At 37.3% G+C, this 20,100-nt stretch overlaps 1 pseudogene; it reads right to left on the reverse strand.

Annotated features, from left to right (window-relative positions):
- Window positions 1-1,554: 1,554 nt before the first annotated feature.
- The window catches only part of LOC141498834 (eukaryotic translation initiation factor 1 pseudogene), a 53,011-nt pseudogene continuing 34,465 nt past the window's right edge, over window positions 1,555-20,100 (reverse strand).

Here is a 20,100-nt window from a genome sequence, read left to right on the forward strand (position 1 = left end):
TTCCCATTTTACAGAGGAAGAAATTGAGACTGATACAGGTTAAATGACTTTTCCAGGTTTCATAGCTTTTTTTGTTTTTTCCAAGGTAATGGAATTAAGTGATTTGCCCAAGGTCACACAGCTAGGGTATTATTAAATACCTGAAGCTGAATTTAAACTCAGATCCTCCTTACTCCAAGGTCAGTCCTCTATCCACTGTGCCTTCTAGCTGCCCCAAGTCTGCATAGTTACTAAGTGCTGAGGCAGAATTTGAACTCATGTTTATCTTGACTTATCCAGCATGCTCTCCACTCTACCACCTAGCTACCTCAAATAAAAAAAATATATGTATATATTCATACCACCAAGGGGGTTTATCATCCCCCCTCTTTAGCCTGTGAACTTGAAAAAAGGAACTATTTTGATTTTGCCTTTTTTTGCATTCTTAGCACTAAGCACTGTCACTAGCACATAGTTGGTGTTTAATAAATGTTTATTTACTGACCAAATACATATAAGGTAAGATATATGTGGGAATAAACATATTATGTTTGGGGACAATGAACTCAGGATGAATAGAGAAAAGAATTTGTATAGGAGAAATAATGACAGATAAGGTTGAATGAGTGAAGTCCATTTCTATTATACAGTTTGCCTTGAACTTTAAGCTGAGGAGTTCTGATATGACTTAGTCAAAGTAATTTCTTTTCTACAAAAGAAATTATTCTGTTTTTCTGTATACTTTACCCAGAGCCTCAACTGTGCATTTATATAGATCAGCTTCAATGTTAAATAGATTTCCAGAAATCACAGGGTTAATGTTATATAACTTCTGTCTAGAACTCCATAGCCAAGGTAAATAATTTAACTCCATGTAAGCACTCAAGTTAATGACATACTGAATATATCTCTGACTATATTTCATCCCACAGAAAATGCAAAACACAAAGGCTTTGCTCTGGGATCCATAAATAGTTAAGACAACTCTACTTCTCTCTCAGGTAAATACCACCTGGGAATCATATAGTCTTCTAGTTTTTTAAATGCTCTCCAGTGATTTCAGTGGGTTTTTTTCACATTTCTGAAAACCGGTTTTATTTAAATAAGAGTTTAAATACATTACATAACATTTAAACTAAAAAAAAGAAAAAAGAAACCAAAACCAAACCAGTCTGTTACTTCACAGGCATTGGGCAGCTGTTGCTAGTAAATTGCAAGCTCTGCAGTTACTACATTTGACTGTTTTGATACATTAGTTCAAAATTTGTTCCCTTGTCAAAAGTTTAATTCAGGTAAAATTGGCCTCACAGTATGGTGTTCTCTCCACTTGTGCATCCCCCAGAGGTAGGGCACTACTATTAAAAATGTCTGGTCAGACAGCATTGGACCTTGATGTGATGTAAGAAACAAAATATCCTGCCACTGCCCCAAAATGAAACTCCTCCCTAGGAAGGTGGTCAAGTTACCAGGGGTAACCCTGTTCTACTACCCAAAGTTAACTATCGTGGTGGTATAGCTGGTTTGGGTTGGTGGCCTTAATTTACTCTTCTGAGCATTACCACCAATGGCAACTCAGAGGGTAGTAATGTTCTCTTAAACGGACAGGGAGCTCTGCAGAGGGAGCACCAAGGAGCCTCTGGACAGACATGGTCTCAGATGCTACAAGGGCTTTGGATTCGACTGAAACATTAGATTATTTGCGTTTCAGGCTGGGCGTTGCCAGGGTTTACCTCTGTTTAAATGAGGGACTGCAACACTAGACAGCATGGCTCTTTTCAGTTTATTACATGAATGAGTTACATAAACAGCAGACCCCAAATGGTTACATTATACAAGCTGTGAGGTTTTTAAACTTGTGACAAGGGACAGAAGGGAATTTTTCTACTCATTGCAAGGAAATCTTCACTTAAGCTTCAGTGAGCCACAAGCACTTTTAAAACCCATGAACCTTCAGCTGGTCGTCCTTAGCCAGTCCAATCTCGACGAGGAACTGGCATATGTTCTTGCGCTGGTCACCCTGTAGCTGAATTACTTCTCTATATTCTGGATGCTCAATTACAGTACCATTGCAGGCAAATTTCTTCTTGAATGCCTTCACTAGTTTCTTTTTATCGTAATCATCAGCGATCGCTTGGACAGTAGTGAGGGTCTTCCTGCCGTTTCTCTGTTGAATTCTTATATGGATATAATCCTCAGTCCCAGCAGGAAGCAGATCATCACCCTTACTTGCATCAGCAAAGGGGTCGAAAGAGTGGAGGTTCTGGATAGCGGATATACAATACGATTCCTTTTCCTCGGTGGAAACGGCCTGCGGAAGGCGATGGCGGGAGAAGGCGGGCGGGCGGGGGGGGGGGGGGCACGGAGCGTCGGGAAGTGAGGGGGCTCGAGGGGGAGGCTGCAGAATCCTCAGCGGCGGCTCAGTGACTGGGGCCAGTGGGGTTTTTAAGAAACTTTTTTAAGGGAGAGCTCTTCAAATTTAGAACAAAGATCTTCCTAGTCAGACTACATATAATTATCTAAATATATTTCTTATCTAGGTAATTTTAGAGTCACCATTTTGATGGCTTTCAACACAATTCTGAATTCAGTTTAGGATCCTGTGATTTTATCTAATTAGAGGAAAAGAGAAAAACATTCTCTTTATGAATATTCCTGTCAAGTCCTGAAATCTCCATCCCGAGACTAGAATTTTAATTCTTATTCTTCATAGAATTCTATGAACCTAGTCTGATAATAAATAAATATTTTATTTGTTTATTTTTTAATTTTTGCAAGGCAATGGGGTTAAGGTCACACAGATTGGTAATTCAGTGTCTGAGGTCACATTTGACCTTAGGTCCTCCTGACTCCAGAGCTGGTGCTCTACCCACTTCATCACCTACCTGCCCCCCTCCCCCTCCCAGCCTGAATTTTAGTTAATCATCTGTGGACTGAGGTCAAATACATCAGAACCTATATCAAAAGTCTGGAAAAAAAGAATGACCCAGGAGAGATCTTCTATAAAAATCTCAGAGTTGGAAGGGACTTCAAAGACCATTTGGTTCAGCCCATTCCTGAGCAAGACTCTTTTATCTAAGAAATGATCACCTAATTCCCCTAACCTTTCTAAGTAATCTAATCCACCTCTTTCCTTTGTCTTTCTAGATTTCCATTCTAGCTTCCATTCACCTGGAAATTCTCTCTTACACAAGTTTCAAGTGGAAAGCCTTCCGGGTTCTACTCAGCCCTTGAATATCTCAGACCATGACTTCTTTTGTGCTACTAATCATTTTCTAACCCAGCAGTTCCTTTTTGCATTCTTGTTCCCATTGGCTTCCAGGAAACCTCCCATAACCCTTATTCCATATGAAAGGCAATGTCTCAGTAGGATAATGTATTCCAAATCCCCCTTGATAAGCTTCTCATAACTTCTGGTGGTTTGTGTACTCTTTTTTTTTCTTTCTTTTTTTTTCTTTTTTTCTTTTTAAATTTTTATTAAAGATATTATTTGAATTTTACAGTTTTCCCCCAATCTTGCTTCCCTCCCCCCACCCCCACCCCACAGATAGCACTCCCTCAGTCTTTACTTTGTTTCCATGTTGTACCTCGATCCAAATTGGGTGTGGTGAGAGAGAAATCATATCCTTAAAGAGAACAGAATTCTCAGAGGTAACCAGATCAAACCATGAGACATCTGGGTTTTTTTTTTTTTCTGAATTAAAGGGAATAGTCCTTGTACTTTGTTCAAACTCCACAGCTCCTTATCTGGATACAGATGGTACTCTCCTTTGCAGACAGCCCAAAATTGTTCCCAATTGTTGCACTGATGGAATGAGCAAGTCCTTCAAAGCTGAACATCACTCCCATGTTGCTGTTAGGTTGTACAGTGTTTTTCTGGTTCTGCTCATCTCACTCAGCATCAGTTCATGTAAATCCCTCCAGGTTTCCCTGAAATCCCATCCCTCCTGGTTTCTAATAGAACAATAGTGGTCCATGACATACATATACCACAGTTTAGTAAGCCATTCCCCAATTGAAGGACATTTACTGGATTTCCAATTCTTTGCCACCACAAACAGGGCTGCTATAAATATTTTTGTACAAGTAATGTTTTTACCCGTTTTCCTCATCTCTTCAGGGTATAGACCCAATAGTGGTATTGCTGGGTCAAAGAGTATGCACATTTTTGTTGCCCTTTGGCCATAGTTCCAAATAGCTCTCCAGAAGGGTTGGATGAGTTCACAGCTCCACCAACAGTGTAATAGTGTTCCAGATTTCCCACATCCCTTCCAACAATGATCATTATCCTTCCTGGTCATACTGGCCAATCTGAGAGGTGTGAGGTGGTACCTCAGAGAAGCTTTAATTTGCATTTCTCTCTAATAATTAATGATTTAGAGCATTTTTTCATATGGCTATGGATTGCTTTGATCTCCTCATCTGTAAATTGCCTTTGCATATCCTTTGGCCATTTGTCAATTGGGGAATGCCTTTTTGTTTTAAAAATATGACTCAGTTCTCTGTATATTTTAGAAATGAGTCCTTAGTCAGAATCATTAGTTGTGAAGATTGTTTCCCAATTTACTACTTTTCTTTTGATCTTGATTACATTGATTTTATCTGTGCAAAAACTTCTTAATTTAATGTAATCGAAATCATCTAATTGGTTTTTAGTGATGTTCTCCAACTCTTCCTTAGTCATAAACTGTTCCCCTTTCCATAGATCTGACAGGTAGACTAGTCCTTGATCTTCTAATTTGCTTATAGTATTGTTTTTTATGTGTATGTCCTGTTACCATTTGGATCTTATCTTGGTAAAGGGTTTGAGGTGTTGGTCTAATCTAAGTTTCTTCTATACTAACTTCCAATTATCCCAGCAGTTTTTATCAAAGAGGGAATTTTTATCCTGGTGGCCTGACTCTTTGGGTTTATCAAACAGCAGATTACTATAATCATCTCCTGCTTTTACACCTAGTCTATTCCACTGGTCCACCACTCTATTTCTTAGCCAATACCAAACAGTTTTGATGACTGATGCTTTATAATATAATTTTAGATCGGGTAGTGCTAAGCCACCTTGTTTGCTCCTTTTTTCATTAAGCTCCTGGCAATTCTTGACTTTTTATTTCTCCATATGAATTTACTTACAATTTTTTCTAGTTCATTAAAGTAATTTTTTGGAATTTTGATTGGTAGGGCATCAAACAGATAGTTTAGTTTTGGTAGAATTGTCATGTTTTTATATTAGCTCTCCCTATCCATGAGCAGTTGATATTTGCCGAGTTATTTAAATCTGATTTAATTTGTGTGAGAAGTGTTTTATAATTGTTTTCAAAAAGATTCTGAGTCTGTCTTGGCAAATAGACTCCCAATTATTTTACACTGTCTGAGGTTACTTTGAATGGAATTTCTCTTTCTAGCTCTTCCTGCTGTTTCTTGGTAGTCATATATAGGAAAGTTAAGGATTTATGGGGGTTTATTTTATAACCTGCAACTTTGCTAAAATTGCTAATTGTTTCCAGTAGTTTTTTAGATGATTTCTTGGGATTCTCTAGGTAGACCATCATGTCATCTGCAAATAGTGAGAGTTTTGTCTCTTCCTTCCCAATTCTAATTCCTTTAACTTCTTTTTCTTCTCTAATTGCTGATGCTAATATTTCTAATACAATATTGAATAGTAGTGGTGATAATGGGCACCCTTGTTTAACCCCTGATCTTATTGGGAATGCCTCTAGCTTCTCCCCATTGAGTATAATGCTTGTTGATGGTTTCAGATAGATACTGCTAATTATTTTAAAGGAACAGTCCATTTATTCCTACACTCTCTAGTGTTTTTAATAGGAATGGATGCTGTATTTTGTCAAAAGCTTTTTCAGCATCTATTGATATGATCATATGGTTTCTGATAGGTTTGTTATTGATATAATTGAGTATACTAACAGTTTTCCTAATATTGAACCAACCCTGCATTCCTGGAATAAATCCTACTTGATCATAATGTATTATCCTAGTGATGACTTGTTGTAGTCGTTTTGCTAAGATTTTATTTAGGATTTTTTCCATCTATATTCATCAGGGAAATAGGTCTATAATTTTCTTTCTCTGTTTTAACTCTTCCTGGTTTAGGTAACAGTACGATATTGGTTTCATAGAAAGAGTTAGGCAGAGTTCCATCTTTCCCTATTTTTCCAAAGAGTTTATATAGGATTGGAACCAATTGTTCCTTAAATGTTTGGTAGAATTCACTTGTGAATCCATCAGGCCCTGGAGATTTTTTTTTAGGGAGTTCACTAATGGCTTGTTGAATTTCTTTTTCTGAGATAGGGTTGTTCAGGTATTTTATCTCTTCTTCATTTAACCTGGGCAACTTATATTTTTGTAAATATTCATCCATTTCACTTAGATTATCAAATTTATTGGCATAGAGTTGGGCAAATAATTTTGAATTATTACTTTAATTTCCTCCTCATTGGTGGTGAGTTCACCTTTTTGATTTACAATACTAGCAATTTGGTTTTCTTCTTTCTTTTTTTTTAATCAAATAAATTGAACAGAGGTTTATCAATTTTATTGGTTTTTTTCATAATACCAAGTTTTGGTTTTATTTATTAATTCAATAGTTTTTTTGCTTTCAATTTTATTCATTTCTCCTTTAATTTTTAAAATTTCTAATTTGGTATTTGATTTGGGATTTTTGATTTGTTCTTTCTCTAATTTTTTTAGTTGCATGTTTAGTTCATTGATTTCCTCTTTCTCCAATTTATTCATATAAGCATTTAGAGCTATAATAATATATCCCCTGAGAGTTGCTTTGAATGAATCCCATAGGTTTTGGTATGTTGTTTCATTATTATCATTATCTAGGATAAAATGGTTAATTCTTTCTATAATTTGTTTTTTGGTCCACTCATTTTTTAAGATGAGGTTATTCAGTTTCCAATTTGCTCTGAGTTTATATCTCCTTGGCCCAGTATTGCATATGACTTTTATTGCATTGTGATCTGAGAAAGATGTATTCACTATTTCTGACTTTCTGCAGTTGATCATTAGGTTTTTATGTCCTAGTACATGGTTAATTTTTGTATAAGTTCCATGTACTGCAGAGAAAAAGGTATATTCCTTTCTATCCCCATTCAGTTTCCTCCACAAGTCTACCATATCTAATTTTTCTAACAATCTATTTACCTCCCTAATTTCTTTCTTGTTTGTTTTATGATTTGATTTATCTAGATCTGATAGTGGGAGGTTGAGGTCTCCTACTAGTAGAGTTTTGCTGTGTATGTCTTCCTGTAATTCTTTCAGCTTCTCCTCTAAGAATTTGGGTGCTGTCCCACTGGGTGCATATATATTCAATATTGAAATGACTTTATTGTCTATGGTACCTTTTAGGAGGATAAAGTTTCCTTCCTTATCTCTTTTAACACTATCTATTTTTGCTGCTGCTTTGTCTGAGATAAGAATTGCTACCCCTGCTTTTTTTACTACAGCTGAAGCAAAATATATTTTGCTCCAAACTTTTACCTTTACTCTATGTGTATCTCTCTGCTTCAAATGAGTTTCTTGTAAGCAGCATATTGTAGGATTCTGGTTTTTAATCCACTCTGCTATTTGCTTACATTTTAAGGGAGAGTTAATCCCATTCACATTCAAGGTTATGATTACTAATTCTTTATTGCCCTCTGTGCTATCTTCCCTCTGTTTGTATTTTTCCCCCTTTCCCCCCTTTTATCCATATTCCCCAGTATTTTGTTTTTTAATACCACCCCCTTCAGTGTGTTTGCCCTCCTATATCACACCTTCCCCTTTCTTTCCCCTTTCCCTGTTCCCTTCCCTTCCTTTTGTTATTTTTCCCTTATTTCCTCCACTCCCCTTCCCTTTCTCTGTCCCCCCTCCCCTTTTCCCCTTTTACTTCTTGAAAGGTTAGATGTTTTATAAGTTAACTGAGTATGTGTAGGTTGACTTTAAGCCAAGTCTGATGAGAAGAAGATTCAGGTGTTTCTCCTCTACTCCCTTCTTCCCCTCTATTACCATAGGTTTTTTGTACCTCTTAGTGTAATGAGATTTGTCCCATTCAATCCCCTCCCTCCTCCTGTCTCTTTCCTGTCCCCCTTTTTAGGGAGGTAGTGTATTTTTTTTTAGATCATTCTATCTAAGTCATAGAAAATTCTGAGTGTCTTTCCCTTCTAGTTCAGTATATTCTGTTGAATACAGTCAAAATTCCTGAGAGTTATTAGAGTCTTTCTCCCCAGTGGAGTTAAAGCCAGTTACATCCCATTAGATATCAGTCTCATGGATAGGTCATGGATGTCCATCATTTCTGGCTAGGTATATTCTCTCTGTTCGAGTTACATTTCTCAGGATTTATGAGAGTCTCTATCCTCCCCCGTGCTGAGATATGGCCAGTTTCAACTTGCGGGATTGCATTTTTTTCCTTTTACCACCCCTCCTTTTTTTTTTTTACCTTTTCATGTGTCTCTTGAACCTCCTGTGTGATATCCAAATTTTCTGTTTAGCTCTGGTCTTTTCATCAGAAATTTTTGGAATTCTTCCATTTTGTTAAATGTCCATCTTTTTCCCTGGAAGAGTTGGCTCAGCTTTGCAGGAAAGTAGATTCTTGGCTGCATTCCAAGCTCCCGTGCTCTTCGAAATATCTTGTTCCAGGCCCTTCGATCCCTTAAAGTTGATGCAGCCAGGTCCTGTGTGATCCTTATTGTGGCTCCTTGATATTTAAATTGTTTCTTTCTGGCTGCTTGCAGGATTTTCTCTTTTATCTGATAGTTCTGGAGTTTGGCCACAACATTCCTTGGTGTTTTCCTTTTAGGATCTTTTTTCTGGTGGGGATCCATGTACTCTTTTAATAACTACTTTGCCCTCCGATTCGATGATGTCAGGGCAGTTTTCCATAACTAGATCCTGTAATATTAAGTCCAGGCTTTTTTTCTCTTCAATGTTTTCAGGAAGTCCTATAATTTTCAGGTTTCCCCTCCTCTATCTATTCTTGAGATAAGTGGTTTTGTTGATGAGGTATTTCACATTTGCTTCTATTTTTTCTATTTTTTGATTTTGTTTAACTGGCTATTGCTGTCTTGTGGAGTCATTAGTTTCTGTAGACTCCATTGTTTTTTGGGGGGAGGAGTTTTCTTCATTAACCTTTTCCAATTGGTCAATTCTACTTTTGAAAGAGCTTTCCATTTGATCAACTGAGGTTTTGAGAGAATTAATTTCTTTTTACATTTGCTCATTTGAGGATCCGAGAGAATTATTCTCATTTTGTAATTGTCCAATTGATGATCTGAGAGATTTATTCTCCTTTTGTGTTTTTCCAATTCTACTTTCTAAGGTTTTGTTTTTTTGTTGGAAGGTATTAATTGTCTCCCTCAAATTTTCTAGTTGATTTTTAAACTCTTTCCTTATTTCTTCAAGGAAGTCTTTCTGTGCTGGAGACCAGATTGTATTCTCCTCAGATGTTCCAGGTCTCTCTGGGTTGGGGTCTTTCCCTTCCAGGAATTTTTTTATGGATCCACCTTTCTGCTGACCCTTCTTCATTATGCTAAGACCTTGAGTTGGGGGGGGCTGGTTCACCTTGGCTTGGGATCTCTAAAGGCTTTACTGAGTGCAGTTTCTGTGGCTGGCCAGTAGGAGGTGCTGGTTGCCCTCTCTGGGGTGTCTGTGACCTTGGTTGCGAGGCCTTCTCCCTTTGCTTGAGGGAGGGAATTGGAGCTATTGAATTCTTTTGCCTTCAATCAATGGTGGTCTTTACCCTGGCCTGAAGTGATTCCTCAGCTGGGCTGGCTCTTTTGCTTACACACCTGGGCCTGAGGCAGAAGTAATTTGCATTTGTTTGGGAGGAGGCCTCAGTGCATTGGAGGCCTGGGCTCAGAGTTTCTAGGACCTGAGGAGCCCAGGGATGGTGTCTGCAGCTCTCCTGCACCAGACCTCTCCCTGCAGCCCCTTCCCCAAGCTCCAGGGGGACAGCACCAACACCAGTGCCTCTGCTTCCCCGCGAACCCAAGCCCCCTTTGTCCAGCCCCACAGCTGATCCAGCAGGTCCGGCTTTTGGGCCCTCAGACTCCCGGTTCCCATTCAGCTGTTGATCTGGCTGATCTTCCCTGGGAGCTCAGACTCACCTGCCAGTACTCAGCCAAGACTGCTGTGGGAGACAAATCCCGAGGTAGATTTTCCTCTCCTGGCTTTTCTTTCTGGGTTTCCTGGTTCGGATTTCTTTTAAGAGGTTTGTTTCATGTTATAGATGGGGAAGAGATCAGGAGACTTTAGAACTGTGCCTGTCTTCTCTCCGCCATCTTGGCCGGAAGTCGGTTTGTGTACTCTTAGTTGGAAACCCCTTTCCTAACTTGCCTTATTATAGTTATTTATTATTAGAGGGAGCCAGGTAAAGCAAGCTCTGGGACCTGGAGATAAGATTAGACTTAAGTTCAAACCTCACTCAGTATTTACTAGCTATGTGACCCTGAACAAGTCATTTAACCTCTCCCTTGGCCTCAGTTTTCTCAGTTCCGAAATGGAGATAATAATAGCACTTACCTTAGAGAGTTGTTGTGAGGCTCAAATGACATACCATCTGTATTGCACTTTGTAAATCTTTTGTTTTTAGGGTTTTTTTTGCAAGGCAATGGGGTTAAGTTGGCTTGCCCAAGGCCATACAGCTAGGTAATTATTTAAGTGTCTGAGGTCAATTTTGAACTCAGGTACTCCTGACTCCAGGGCTGGTACTCTATCCACTGTGCCACCTAGCCGCCCCTGCTTTGTAAATCTTAATGCACTTTATTATTATTATTATTATTATTATTATTATTATTATTATTATTATTATTATTATCATTACAGGCTGTCCCAAAAGTCTAGTGTAGTTAAAATTGAATGAAAAAGTGAACTTAGGTTTGAATTTAGGTCTATCCTGAATATGCATAATAGTTAAAATGATTCTAAGAATTCAGGGCTATACTATCATCTCATGATTTTTTTTGTGTACATGTTTCATATCCATATTAAGTGGTAAATACATGTGGGCAGGTGATCTGTTGATTTTGTTTTAATTTTTTCCCTCAGTGTCTAATACAGTGTCTTTACCCTAATTGAAATACTTTGAATTCTCCTAGGGACTACCTGAGTCCAGTGGCTTGCCTGTGGTTGACATCTTTTGAGTAAATTTTCAGCTTGTATACTCCTTTGCTCATAAATGCCCCATTTGGCCTGCAGTTTCTGAAGAGGAGTCTAGCTGAAAGTTCAGAACAAGGTGGCTTAATGGATATAAGCAATAGGTGGATATTGGCAGAAGTAGCCAAGTAGGAAACAGAAAATCGGGAGACCCTTATGAACTATTATTCTCTGTGACATCCTCGACTTTCTATACTTTTCTTTGAACTCCAGGGAGATGCTTTAGTTTGTTCACTAGCTTTTGGTTCACTTTTAGAATAGTCCTTGTCGAAATTGTCCTAGTCTATTAGAAATCTAATTCTTTTAGAGTACCTTTTTAATAGTGATTTCTTTTTTCACCAGCTTCAGAGATTAGAATACAGAAAGAATCCCAGATTCTCATAGCCCTCTGAACCTTATTGTTTCTTGGATAATTCATACTATTTGGAACAAAAATAGATAACTTTTATTTTCTAGTTGTTTGGCAGCTTTTAACATTAGAATAACCATCTAAATAGTAGGTCTTAGATATTTTGCTATGATCATGGAGCAAAATCACAGTGATTGACTCTGAACTGATAGGTTTGAAGTACACTCACAACTGATCACCCAAACTCCCACTCTGATCTTTTTTCCACCATCTGGTGGTGCTATGACTCCACACACAAACACACACGCACACACACACACACACACACACACACACGTGGGCACATGCTTTAATTTGGTAACATTTCACTGTTTTAGTAGTGAAATAAATTCTATAATTTTTCTGACTACTTCATCCTATAGAAAATGCAAAACACAAAGGATTTACTCTAGAATCCATAAATAGATAATACTACTTCTCTCTCAGGTAAACCCCAACTAGGGACATTATTGTCTTCTAGTGTTTTAGTGCTATCCGATAATTTCAGTGGGATTTTTAAGAACCTTTTTTTTTAGGGAGAGCTCTTTAAATATAGAACAAAGATTTTCTTGGTCAGATTTCATATAACTATCTGAATATATAGCTATTTGCACATCCTGGATATTTTTAGGTGATAAAGATGACAAAAAACATAGGTAGTAGGTGGTCTCCAAGAGGGCAGAACCTGAAAGGGTTAGGAAATGGGTGGCATTATCACTTAATCGGACCTCAGATATTTTGGCTTTTAGTCTTTGGGAAGAAACAGGTACCTTACCAAGAACTCAGAACCATCATTAGTAAAGCAAAGTGGATCCTTTATTGAAACGGTCTTAAGAATAGGTGTCCCAAACTGAAATGGGCCACACAAGGGCCATGAAATCATTGTCTTTTACCTCCTGTCTAGTCCCTCCCATGTCTCCAAATTGACTGGTATTGCAGATGTCAAAGGCCTATCTGAATTACCCAATTCTCTCACCACTTGGGTTCCAATTCCCTGTCAAACCTCCCCTTCCCCACAATCTGGTAACTAGACCCTTGAGAGGTATAACACAGATATGTGAATCTGACACTTAGACTGGTACCAGTTTATTCACTAATTCACTCAATCTTTTAATTCTATGGTCCCTTGCTTTCCTGTTGCAAGTTGATCTACTTCTCTATAGAGAGAGATTCTTGTTGTTGCCAGTAAGATGTAAATTGGCTTGATTCACATCCTTTTAGCCTACATGCCTTATTGCATGATCTCTGATTCTACATCAATCCACTTTAGTTTTTTCCTTCATCTTCCCTAGCTGTTTCTTCCCAAGATACAAACTCTTTTCCTCAACCACAACATAAAAACTAATCACTTATCACAGGAAGAAAGGATCAGCAGTATCCCTTGGCATGCACACTACCCAACACAAGAGGGTGACTTTGGGATAACTATTAAACTCTATTTCTCTTTTCTGTTCATAGATCTGCCCTTCACAAATTACTTAACTTCTCTGGGTTGCAGTTTTCTCATCTATAAATTGAGGTTAGATTTAATAACCTACAGAGTCCTTCTAGCTTTAAGTCAATAATGCTATGGGTTCTTAACCTAGAATTTATGGATTTATTTAAAAAAATTCTAAACATCACAATATTATTGATTTCTTTTGTAATCCTCTATATTTTATGCATTTGCAAACATTATTCAATGAAGAGTTCCATAGACTTGACCTGACTGCTTAAGGGGGTATATTACACAGAAAGAATTAAGAACCTTTTCTAGAAAGTGTGAATAACCAGATTCAACCCAGACCCTACTAGGAAAATTCCCCATTAGAATGTGAATTTATTGTAAGTAGGGATTTTTTCATCTTTTGTACTTGTATTCTTCTCCCCTCCACCTCAACAGAGTACCTGGTACTTAGTGTTTGTTCAATAGTTTCAGTCCAGTTCAACTCTTTGCATTCGAGGAGTTCTTGGTAGAGTTACTGGATGGAGTGTCTTGCCAATTTCTTCTCCAGCTCATTTTACAGATTAGAAACTTAATAGGTACTTGTTGATGTATTAATTGATTTTTACCTCATGTCAAAGTATAATAAGCTTCTCAAAATTATATTCCTGGTAAAAAGACTGATTTCTTTAGAGAGTATTCAGCCTTCACATATCAGTCATCTAGTCACTATGTAGCCTTATCAAGAGTCCTGCGTTATCTCCCCCTAAAGTTAATTACAAACTCAGGAAGACAATGATCAGGATGCTGAGAGACTTTGACCTGCCAGGAACAGACAACAATTCATCAGATAGTATTGTAAAAGGATGGTAGTTTGTGAGGAGCCATTTGGGCAGCTTGATATTATTCTGCCTTTATTGTTAGACCACAAAGGAGTTTAATAATTTTCCCTTTGGGGGTGGCTAGGTGGTGCAGTGGATGGAGCACTGGCCCTGGAGTCAGGAGTACCTGAGTTCAAATGTGACTTCAGATACTTAATAATTACCTAGCTGTGTGGCCTTGGGCAAGCCATGTAACCCTGTTTGCCTTGCAAAAAACCTAAAAAAAATTTTTCCCTGTTCCCTGTTTTTACATAAATATTTCCCCTTTTTCCCAATTCGACTGTGATCATAACTTTAATGGGTTCACACTCAAGATAAGTGAATAAATATTTATTAGACTCCTACTAAACACTGGGGGATATAAAGATAGCCAAAAACTAGTCCATGTCCTCAAGGAACCTATGTGCTTTATTTATTTGATTACAAAATATTTCCTGTAAAGACTTCAATCACAATTTTAGAAATAAACAAAAAAAATAATATTAATGTATTCATCATAGGCATCCCCTAAGCAAATGCTATTTTCTTCAGACCAGACAGTCTGCCTCCGCTTCTCCTTATGTTGCTACCATAAGAAACTAGTAAGGTATTAATGTGAGGGTTTTTCTATTTATGATCAAATCTTAGTATGTCTATGTCCAGTGGAAATGAGAGGGGCATTCAGAATGTAATATCATAATTAGAAGTACTACTTCAGGGTTTTTGGTGGGGAATGGGGGCATAGGGTCTATAAATACCCTGCAATTAGTTTTCTTCTATGCAGCTAATTCCTTTACTTTTACTCTCCAGCTCATGCCAGGTTTATTCATTTCCTTGGCATCTATGCACATTTCAAATGGACACTTAAGTATAAAAGGGTGGATGGGTGAAATTTTTGTTTAGGTATCTTAAATGACTTAAGTCTGTCAATTCAGCCTCAGTATTAGAAGAAAAATATTCAGTCTGCCTGAGCAGAGTTGCATTCCTCTTGTTTCCCTCCCTTTGAGCTTCCACAGTATACACCCTGTGCTCTGACCTCATGCCCAGGGGCAGCTTTCTTTATCTTCTTCATGCCCCCAGGTAACTTCCCTTTGGGTGAGCCTGCCCTAGGCATGTTTGCCTCACAGTTAATGGAGGAGAACATCAGAAACTGACTTAAAACCTTCTACCACTTCTGTTCTCAATTGTTCTTAGAACAGATGCAATCCTGTCATTACTAGCAAGGCTAAAATTAAGTGTGCTGAGCAGTTCCCCAATCCTGTAATCTTTTGCAAAGTGAGGGTGACACTTTCAACCTGCCAGAGTTGATTTGTACTTGCAAGAAGAGCCTAGGGAAGCTCATGGCTCAGTCAAATTGTCTAGAATGGATTGAACCCCTATTCCATGTCTAGCCTTGTATGAGACACCCTGGGGGACATCAGAGACAATATGGTCCATGACCTTGAAGATCTCCTATCTAGTTCAGGAGGGAAGATGCACTTTCATGAAACAAATAGAGATCATTCTAGAGGAGTTCATAATCAAGTACTAAATTGTGTGATATTACAGAGAACCATAACAATTAAGGTAAGAGTTGGAGCAGTCAAGGAAGGCTTCACAAAAGAGATGAAATTTCAAGACTAAGTCATCTGTATATAAGACATTGTGCTGGGTCCAAATGCAAAAAAAAATCTTTTTCCTTAAGAAACATACATGTCTAAACATGTCTTGTTTATAGTTATTTTCATTCTCTCCCCAATTAAACTGTGAGCTCCTTAAGGATAGTTATTGGGAATTGAGAATTTTTTTTATTGTCTTTCATAGTATCCTCAGTGCTTCCTTAACACAATGATAAGCACATTTACTGCTGTTGACATGATTATTTGGGATCCTTATTTGGGGTGTTCTTGACAAAGATACTGGAGTGGTTTGCCATTTCCTTCTCCAGTTCAGTTTACATATGGTACGGGCTTAATAATGATTATATTCTGCTAGGGAGGTAAAATATATAGTCAAATAAACACAATTCATTTTCCCTTTTTATTCAATTTTTATTTTCAAATTAGTAACCACCAAGTAAGATGTGTTTCAATATAGAATGTAGAACAGAAGGAGAGCATTATGCCTGAAAAACTTTGGTTCTCTACTATGAGATCTCCCTTTGTTTTTCTTATAATATAATTTTTGATGGAAGGGAGTGATAAAAACTGGGGAGAAAGAATGTAAGAAAAGGTCTCCTATATAAAATCTACTGTACAATGCAGCATCTAATATACTCTTAAAGGAACTCAGTGATTCTAAGAGGCAGAAAACTCATTCCAGGCCTTGGGGCTAGGGTAAAGTCATGAGATCTAAAGATGGAATATCAAGTTTAACAAATAGCAAATAGGCAAGCTCATGGTGCAGATGGAGAGGGAAGAGACTGGAGATAGGGAGTCCAACTAAAAGATGACTGCAAAAGCCTAGGTGAAAGGTAATGAGGGACTGATCTACAAGGGTAATAGATGATTGAGTATAGAGAGAAAATAATAGATATGAGAAATATTGGGAGGGTAGAATTATTAGAAACAGTTGAGCAGTTCAGTGGATATAGTGATGGGCCTGGAGTCAGGAAGACTTCTTTCTGATTTCAAATCTAGTCTCATACTAGATGACTATTAGCTGTGAGACCCTGGGCAAATCACTTTTTGACTCATTTCCTCATCTGTAAAATGAACTGGAGAATAAAATAGCAAAGTACTGCAGCATTTTTGCCAAGAAAACCCCAAATGAGATCATGAAAAGCCAGACATGCCCAGAAATGAATAAACAAAATTGTTAGTTGTCAAAGGAAATAGGGCACTTAGAGAAAGAGGGAAAGTAGAAGTTCATAGAGAAAAATAGGAATGGAGATGATGTATAAGAATCCTTCTGAAAAGGGGCAGCTAGATGGTGCAGTGGATAGAGCACTGGCCTTGGAGTCAGGAGTACCTGAGTTCAAATCTGGCCTCAGACACTTAATAATTACATAGCTGTGTGGCCTTGGGCAAGCCACTTAACTCCCATTGCCTTGCAAAAACTGAAAAAACAAAAGAATCCTTCTGAAGATATTATCTAGGATTTGTACTCTACATGATCACATCTTTTTGAAAACATAATGGTTGAAAAGCTTTATCAGACCAGATAAAATTGTTTCTAGAGAATGTGTCCCCTACCAAAAGGAGAGAAAAATAAATATAATATTTAAGCACATAAAATAAAAATAAAGGATAAGTAGAAATCTTCTTGTGACCAGCTTCTAAAAAGTTTATAATATTAAAAAACTGCTATCCATTAATTATTTCTTCCTTTGATGATTCTAGAATCTCACTGATATGTATATATATGTATATATATATATATATGTATATGTATATATTTCACCTTGAGTGATGTGTCAGAACCCATCTGTGTTTCCTTATGCTGTGCCACTATTATTCCACAAATCTGTGAACTCAATGAACTTCCACTAGAGATCCTTATTTGACACTTGAATATGAATGAACTGTCCTTTCATCAGCCTTTCCTCCCTTCAAAAATAGCTCATCTAAGTTCTAAAGGATTTGTGATGGAAAATAACTATCCACATCCAGAGAAAGAACTATGGAGTCTGAATGAAGACCAAAAACATACTATGTTCAATTTTTAAAATTTGTTTTATTTGTATTCCCTCTCATAGTCCCCCCTTTTATTCTCATTCTTTTTTCACAACAAGATTATTATGGAAATATGTTTAACATAGTTATACATGTATAACCTATATCAGATTATTTGCTGTTAAGGGGAGGGGGAGGGAAGAGAGGGAGAGAGAAAAATGTGGAACTCACAATCTTACAAAAATGAATGTTGAAAATTATCTTTTGTGTATGGATGAAAAAAATAAATTTAATTAAAATAAAAATAGCTCATCTACTTTTTTTTTCTCCAGACATGCATTTCTGGGATGATGCTAAATAAATTTAGTAAACATTTACTAAGCATCTTATTTTTTTTAAGTCTTTTCAAGGCAAATGGGGTTAAGTGGCTTGCCCAAGGCCACACAGCTAGGTAATTATTAAGTGTTTGAGACTGGATTTGAACTCAGGTACTCCTGATTCCAAGGCCAATGCTCTATCCACTGCACCACCTAGCCGCCCCTACTAAGTATCTTATTATGTGCTAGACACTGTGCTCAGTTCTAGGAATATAAAAAGAAGCAAAAGACAGACCTTGCCCTCAAGGAGTTTATAATCGATAGACAATACCTAAAAAGAGGCAGAAAATCCAGGGGACATGTTCTGTGGAGCTGAAACCCAGTGAAGCAACAGATGTGAAGTGAAGAGGGTTGAAGCTTATTCTAGCAGGTGGCTCTCGAGAGAAGTTGAGTCCAGGATTGAGTTGGCAGAATGGTAATCAAATTAGAAGTGGTGAGCTTATCCTGAGAGGGTATCTTGTTCTCTGGGATTCAAACCAGGTGGATCAGCAATGCAAATTGGGGTGACATTCCTTATTCTGCTTCTCCTGCCTAATTTGCCATAGGTTATATGTGTGACCTGCTCATGCTCACATCTCTATTGCACATTTATCCTTCAGTTATCAGAGATATTTGTTTATTTGACAGGGAGTCAATTATAATTGAAGGGTAAAAAACAGCTAAAGGATCATTCAGTGGCATTTGTTATTTCTCTTGTCACTTTCGGGATGAATAGTCTTATTTAAAGAGATAAAATGTTTCCCTAGAACCTGAGGAAGCTATTGTTTTATTTAATTGTTAAGGGACCTGTACTGTTAGATGCTGGGAGAAAGACAAAAGATATAGGAGAAATAGTTCTTGATCTTGAAGAATCATAATCTAGTTGAGACAGATTAAATCACTTAGCAATAATGGAGAACAAAACCAAACAATTATTCAATAAGCAATTAAAAACCTATTGTGTGTCAGATAGGGTGAACTAGTGGATATTGTGTTGGACTTGGAATCAGGAAGATTCATCTTCCTGAGTTCAAATCTTGCTCAGCTACTTACTATCTGTGTGAGCCTGGGTAAGCCACTTAACCCTATTGGCTTTAGTAAATGAATATAAAATGAGCTGGAGAAGGAAATGGCAAAAGACTCCAGTATCTTTGCCCCCAAATGGGTCACAGAGAGTGGGATGCTACAGAAAAACAATTTGACGATAACATGTGTCAGGCAATATTCTTGGAGATATGGATACAAAGAATAACACTAGCCTTATTCTCAAAGAACAACTATTCTAACAAGAATACATTTAAGGATATACAGAATGTTATAAGTAAATACAAAATAGACCCAATAATTCAGCTGGGTGTGTGTGGGTGGGAGCAACTAGCAGTTGGAGAGATCAGGAGTACATCATAATATACAGACCTTTAATTTGATGCCCTACTTTAAGCAAATGTGTGTTCAACATTTTTATGCACCTGAATTGACTAGACATACTTGTCAAATCTGATGATCATAAAAAACTTTAAGGGATAGCAATGACTTAGTTGACTGTAAGGATCTTTTTAGATCTTAACAGACTCAAACTGTGGGCTAACTCAACATTTTCCTTTGCTCCACAAAACAATCTCAGAACCAATGAAACTAGGGATCAGAGAAAACTAAGGAGTAGTATCAAGTATGGTGGACCAGGTGAAGAAACTTGGATGACCAGCTGAATAGCTCCCTTTGATCAAATAAGTAAAAAGGGAGCCACTGTAATTTCTGAAATAGGGCAATGTGATATATGTATTGTTTATCCAGGAAGCTATTCCTAGCATGATCTAGACAGGGAGAAGATCAGTTAGGAGATTGTAATAAGGCATAATATTTTAAAAAGCATGTTCTTTTAAGTCATTATGATTTTGAATGTGAACATTACTAATAATGCAGATAGATTTCATTTGCAAGGGTGAATGAAATATATTTTAAGATTATTTTACTATTCTACTTATTTTTGTTAACAACTTTCTGATTATGAAGTATATTATTTCCCTCAGCTTTTTGACTGTCTTTAAATTAAACAACACACAAAAGAAATAAAATCAACATTGAAAATGGTAATATCAGTAACACTAAATTTAGAAAAGAAAACATAAGGAAAATGCTATCATTTTGCTTTTTTTTTCTGGGCCACAATGGTTTGTTTTTTATGTAAAGTGATAAATATAAGTTTAGTGTCATGGTGGTGGGCAGGGGGGTGTTGTTGATTTTTAAAGATTTAGAGATTAAAGACAGATTTAAGGCCACTGAAAAGGCAAAGGAATTTGCAGCTTTCTGGGATGTTAAAACTTCCCAGGATTTTTATTATGGCAAA

This window comes from Macrotis lagotis, chromosome X, assembly GCF_037893015.1.
Source record: "Macrotis lagotis isolate mMagLag1 chromosome X, bilby.v1.9.chrom.fasta, whole genome shotgun sequence".
NCBI classification, from domain to species: domain Eukaryota; kingdom Metazoa; phylum Chordata; class Mammalia; order Peramelemorphia; family Peramelidae; genus Macrotis; species Macrotis lagotis.